This window comes from Lactuca serriola, chromosome 8, assembly GCF_051521515.1.
Source record: "Lactuca serriola cultivar US96UC23 chromosome 8, Lser_US96UC23_V15, whole genome shotgun sequence".
In the NCBI taxonomy this organism is placed as follows: Eukaryota; Viridiplantae; Streptophyta; class Magnoliopsida; order Asterales; family Asteraceae; genus Lactuca; species Lactuca serriola.
This window is the reverse complement of record NC_136415.1, coordinates 318,087,323-318,094,126: the sequence shown is the minus strand read 5'-3', so window position 1 is coordinate 318,094,126 and position 6,804 is coordinate 318,087,323.

The window sequence follows — 6,804 nt, the reverse complement described above, 5'->3', positions numbered from 1 at the left end:
GAAGAAAAATGTAAGTAAGTGATGTGTTTTTCGGCTTTAGCAACCTTTCTTGGATGATCTCGAAATTAAAGAGTTTTCTAGGAGTGTGATCACCAAAAACTTGTTTAGAAAGAATGATCTTACAAGGGAGAATAGTTTTATAACTTAGACATGTAAAAACATACCAAAGAATGATGATTATCTTGAGAAAATATCTTGAAACATAAGCAAAAGTCTTGAGAATTTTTGGATGAAGAAATGGATGAGTTTAGAGAGACTTAGAGAGAGTTGTTGTGATGTGTGTGTGTGTGTGTTTTAGGAGGCTCTCAGCTGAGAGAAGAAGAGAGAGGAGAAGAGAGAGAGTGAGGTGACTTGTCTAGATACATGTTAGTCCATTCATGGGTGCATGGTGTGCAGTAAGGAGGTGGCACCTCCTAAAGTCAACCCTTCCTCCTTTGTTTTGTGGTTTGGGCGGACAGAGAGGAGAAAGGAGAAAGAAAAATTGGGCCTTGAATGCTTAAGCCCATATTATGACTTAATTTGATTATCTTTGGCCCAAAATAAATCAAGGAATGATTTTTATGATCCATTAGGGCTAATTAGATTTGTTATGGTCCAATAAGGCCCATTAAAGTATTTTATTTCATTATAGGCCCAATATGGCCCACAATGTTAAAATAAATGAAAGTGGGTCCAATTAGAGCCCATTTAAGAGTTCTAAGTCCAGGATAGTCAAATTGGAAGTTTACTGGTCCATTAGGCCCAATAAGGAAATCCTAGTCCAAAATGGACTTAAACCGGGATTTTTAGGGCTTCCAAACTTTTGTTGACTATTTGATGTGCTCTTCTAAAGCATTTGATGGAAGTTTTGTTGTTATTCAATAAGCATCATACATGCTTTCACATTGTTGGTTCACATTTGTTATCGTTGTTCAATGTTTACAAGGCACCAAATTCCTAGTTGTGACATCATCCCCCCGTTAGAGGGAATTTCATCCCGAAATTCTTTTGAAAGTGTAACATCCCGGAAATTCAGAACTAAAGCTGAAGGGCTAAAAGTGTAAATAAGAAGGTCGACTCGGCGAGTTGATGGATAGACTCGGCGAGTCGAGTCGCGTTACGGGTCGCGTGTTAAGTGACCAACTCGACGAATCGCATGGGTGGACTCGGCGAGTTGGTGCTGTATGGAGAAAACCCTAATCCTGGGGGTTGAGCCCTATATAAAGAACATAATACCCTCTCCCCAGCCTCTTTACCCTCCCTTGAGTTCCAGAAGCCCTAATAGACGTGACTGAGAGATTGGAGCACATTTTGGAGCTTGGATAGGTGGATTAGGAAGGAAATCTTGAAGAGCAAAGGGGTTGCAGCAAGGAAGGGACATAGATCTGAGGTCTACTTCAGTGGGAGCTTGCATTAGAGGTAATTGATCTATTCTTGAGCTTTTGTACATCTAGATCTATCAATTGTGGGTTTTTTGGAGCATAATTGAGCTCCATCTCGAGTTTGGTGTAAGATCTGAGGTTGCTACCTCAGATCTAGGCTTGTAATGACCTAAGGAGTCATAAAGTCTACGCCCAAGAGTTGTTGGTGAAGTTACTTTGTCCCAAACCCTAGCCCTAGAGTGTTTTATGCTTAGATCTCTTTGGATTCAGGTAAAGTTTACTACTTTACGTGATGAGTGGTTTCTAGAAGAGTAGATCTATGGATTGGAGCCATTGAATGGCTTAAAAAGCCACTGTATGGATTAAGAACTAGAGCTACTCGGGGAGTCACATGGGTGTACTCGACGAGTTGCATGAAGACAGGCAGGAACTCGGCGAGTTGGAATAACAACTCGACGAGTTTTTTGAAGATTGCCATGGACTCGACGAGTTTGTTCTTGGACTCGGCGAGTCCGGTCATGGAACCCCAACCTCTTCTGGTTAAGTGGCGAATCGGTGAGTCGAGGGACGACTCGGTGTGTTGAACAGGAAAGTACTCGGAGATCCTTGAACTCGGCGAGTCTTAGGGCGACTCGGCGAGTTGGGTCGCGATATGGGAGTTTTCAGAACATGGGGACTCGACTAGTCAACGGGCTGACTCGGCGAGTAGAGTCAGTCAGGAAGTTGACTTTGACTTTGACCAAGAGTTGACCAGTTGACTTCGAGGGGTATTTTGGTAATTATTGGTATTTATTGAGTTCAGTATTTTGGTATTACCAGTGGTGGAGTTCGTGTCGGAGGTTGAAGCAACGCGATCTTATCTTTTCAATCAGCAGTTGCGAGGTGAGTTATCCTCACTATATCGACAGGGTCTAAGGCACCAAGGCCGGCCCTTTATGGGATTGTAATACGGGTGTCCTTGTTATGTTATTGCTTTGCTATGTTTGCATCCTGGTAGTTAGGATGGTATATGCTAGTGACCGGTTAGGTCGGTATCCTGGTTAGGATGATGTTATATTATGTGATCTGCTAGATCGGTTGATTGGTGACTAATTGTTATATGATTATATGTTTATGTGCACATGGTTGGTTGACTGGGGTTGGGTTGAGGCGCGTCCTGCTTTGTGCTGTAGGCCAACATACCAAGGGCGGACCGGATACTCCGAAGGCCCACCGAGCGGTCCGGATAGGCTGTAGGCCACACGAGGGCGGACCAGACGAGCCAGGCTCGGAGAGTGGACCAGGTCGACTGAAGGCCCGGTGCGGGCAGACCAGTCATATTGTAGACTCAGAGAGTGGACCAGGTGGGTTGAAGGCCCAGTGCGGGCGGACCAACCACACTGCTGACTCAATGTATATGGCTAGACTCGGAGGGTGGACCAGGTGGACTGAAGGCCGGTGCGGCGGATCAGTCACACAGTAGACCTAAAGTGCATGGCTGTTCTGTGTTCTGTCATGATATGGAATGTTATGTGTATGATATATATTGTTGGTATTTTGGGGGTATCTCACTAAGCTTTCAGGCTTACAGTTGTGGTTTAAATGTTTTAGGTAGTTTAGGAGACCGTGAGAAGGCAAAGGCGTGATCGTACCGCTCCTCATGTTTATGTTTTATGATATGGTTCTGGGAAGACTCTGATAATAATTGTATTTAAAACCTTTTTGTAATGACTTAACGAAACTGGGTTGTTTTTGAAAAAGTTTAAATTGGCTTGAATTTTTAGAGTGTTACAAGTTGGTATCAGAGCCTTGTTTTGAGTGAATTCGAGAAAAATTCGTGTGAATCCAGTCTCAAATCGAGGAGAGTTTTCAAAAGAGAATTTAAAATGGTTTTAAAAAATTAATAAAGGAGGATGCGGAGGTACAATCAGCCAGAGCCAGTAAGTAGCCCCAAAATACCATACAAGTTATTTGTTTATGAGATATGATAGAACATCATGCTAGTACTAGGCTAGGGATCTTCAGGAATTGCATGATAGAAATGCCTGATTATATGATGCCAGCTAGCCTAGGGTTTCGTTGTATGAAATTGACATCATTACTGTAGATATTTAGTGTATGCATCACGGCCAGATGTAATTAAGATATTATGGCCTGAGAATGTTGGATTTGACCTTATGTTCTGTTCTTGTTTGATTGGGAGCTTAGGGTAGGATTGAATATTCGAAAGTTTATGGGGTCCAACATTATGTATGACTAGCATACATTAGTGTTGTAGGACTTGGTGGAAGTTTCATGGTCGGGTGAGTTGTGGGACCGGTAGGTCAGTATGAGATATTTAGTGTTCCTCTAGGATTGAGGATTGGTTGCTTGTTATGTATGTTCATCTCTAGGGTTTTGTGGTGATACTTGATATAAATATGGGTAGGTGTGGCAAGTAGTATGGGCCCGTACTACTGAAAGCACAGGACCCATACGCGTATCAAGGAAGTCACAACCCCTAGGGTTGGGTTGGGGTTGGTTCCCGGGTTAGTGGGAAGTATCTGATGTTTTGCGGTCAGGGTGGATCGGTGCCACCCGAGGTCATCGGTCAGATGAGGACGGATGAGTTGGACGCTAGGGTTTGTGACATCCTGCATGATGAGGTTGCTGCTATGTTCCGGGTCGAGCTGCCGAAACTGTTTGGGTCGATAAAGACCGCCATGGTCGAGTATTTTGATAAGCGTTATGCAGCTCTTACAGAGACGGCTGCCGTAGCGGCTACTGCGGCTGTAGCAGCGGTAGGGGAGGAGCCGGTAGAGGTTTTCAGTATCGGGACTTCGATAATACGAAACCCCTACCTTCGATGGAGTTCATGATCCGATTGTCGCTATGAGATGGTTGTCAGACATGGAGGGGTGTTTCTTCACGTGTTCATGCCCTGCTGATCAGAGAGTGAGGTGTGCTATGAACCTGTTGAGGATCGGGGCGAAGGATTGGTGGAAATTGACCACGGGGTCATATTCGGATGCGCAGCAGGCTGCGGTTTCTTGGGATCAGTTTCAGGAGATGTTTAGCACTCGTTATGTTCCACGGGTTGAGAGAGAGAGAGAGGTTGGCTCAGGAGTTCTTGGAGCTGAAGCATGATTCGGAATCGGTGACGGAGATCACCAGGATGTTCACTGAGAGGGCGATGTTTTGCCCGGAGTTTGCTTCGAAGCAGGCTTAGATATCTCGATATCTGAGTATGCTCAAGAGGGATATCAGGCAATTTGTATCTACGCAGAGGTGCGAGACCTTGCTGGAGTTGCAGGAGGCCGCTCAGCGGCGTGCGTTGGAGATTGAGTTGCAGTTGAGAGAGCAGAGGCAGGCCCCGACACAGTCGCAGCCGGCGCCGAAACGGTCCAAGATCGTTGACACTAGGTTGGGAGATCAGGGCAGCCTCACTTGTGGGAAGTGTGGGAAGGGTCACACCGGAGTTTGTAGGTCCGGTGGTGTATGCCGTAAGTACGAGAGAGACGAGAAATATGCGAGGGATTGTCGTCAGTCAGCCCCAATTCAGGATATGAGGATTTGTTATCAGTCCCATCAGGTTGGTCACATGAGGGCCAACTGTCCATAGATGCACCGGCCACTTTAAGGATTACGGGTGGAGGTCAGGTTGGAGCAGAGCCCTCGAGGGCTCAGGGGCGTGCTTTTCAGCTTATAGCAGAGGAGGTCAGGGCAGAGCCGGATGCAGCTGTGGGTACGTTTCCTTCTTGATATCTTGTTATCTTATGGTTGTTATGGAGTATTATATCTGCTAGTCTTGTTCGCGTAATTTATGGTATTGTGTCCATTCGATCTTTCGAGTTTATGGTATTATTGAGGAGTCGATAGTTAGGGTTTGAAATCAGTTAACATCCAAGGGATTGTTGGTCAGATTTTGGTGGATTGATCTTGTTGTCGGGTACAGCAATTACGACTTGAGAAGTGTTCAGCTAAGAGTCGAACTCCCTTAGAGTTCGATATGTGCGATGTCGGATAAGTGATTTTGTGGAGGTTGCTCGTTTTGATTCAGTTCAAGTAATAGAGAATTTGTTGAGTAAGAATGTTTAAGTGATGTTGGTTGGGTCACCAGTGATTGGTAGTCAGTGCTCTAAGTGGGGAGAATTGGAAAATTCTCAGGAGGATCGACAAGTATTTGAGGTTGATTAGCTGTTTGGAAGTCAGCGGTGTTTCTGTCAGTCAAGAGTGTGGGCTGGTATGAGTAAGTGGCAGACTAGTGGGGGCAGGGAGCAGACCATGGATTCAGGGTAGATAGTGTTTCATGTTAGGCCCGGGTTTAGGCCATAGAAAGGATTTCGGGATCGGAACGAGAGTTCGGAACCCCTAAGGGGCTAGAACAGTATGATCGGGAAGGATTCCCTGGAAGGGTAGTTGGAAAGATGTATGATAGTTGAGCAGACCGGATAGACTAAAGGCCGAAAGGCGTACCAGTCAGGTTGAAGGCTCGGGAACACGGTCCAGACAAGCTGAAGGCCCAGAGAGGCGGTCCAGACATGTTGAAGGTTCTGAGAGTGGTCTAGACAGGATGAAGGCCCAGGAGGGCGGTCCAGACATGCTGAAGGTTCCGAGAGTGATCCAGATAGGTTGAAGGCTTGGAGGGGCGGTCCAGCCATGCTGAAGACTATGTACACATTTGTGGATCGGTATGGGGAGAATGAGGAAATGCGTCGCCAGGGAATGATGATTGATATGGTCTGGCCCCAAGTGTTGATCAAGTTAGTGGAAAGCAGTACATGGACTCAAGAGTCCTTGCAAGCAGATTCAGAGCATGTGCAATGCACGGAGTAGCAGTTACTCTACAAGGGATAGTGTAGAGTGGGGTGTGTACACCGTGGCACTTGTCTAAAGTGGCAAGGTTGGCAAGTAGATTTCCTTGGATAAGAAAAGGGGAAGATATGTAACTCCGGGAGTGAGTGTTGGTTCACAGAAGTGGAAGCAGTAGTGAGAATGGATGATCGAGAGTATTTCAATTATCGTTCTTGAAGCACTGTGATAATACCAGTGGTATGGAAGCACATCCGGTTTGGGTGTCTGTTGAGGTTGCGGATGAATTTCTGATGGTATAGAACCTGAGGAGTTCGGAAGGGAGGCAAGGATGGAGCCTTGGATTTTCAGTATGGCTGTGATCAGGAGGTTATGTATGTAGCGGTAACTCATCCTGGGGATGTTGGAGGTATCATCAGTGTGTCAGGTTTTTCCAGCCTGAGGATGTTAGAGCAGGTTCAGCACGTGTATGTGATTGCGGAGGAGAGCTCAGGGGAGTTGCTCAGGAGCTGAAGGATGTGTCATCCTGTCAGCACGAAAAGAAAAGAGTTGGATTCGAAAAGGGATATCAGTTGGTACCGGGTCAGGACCCGGTGGTTCAGGGTGATATCTATCTTGTATGAGACAAGTGATTATGTGTTCTGGAAGGATGGAAGTATCATCGGGTGGTCAT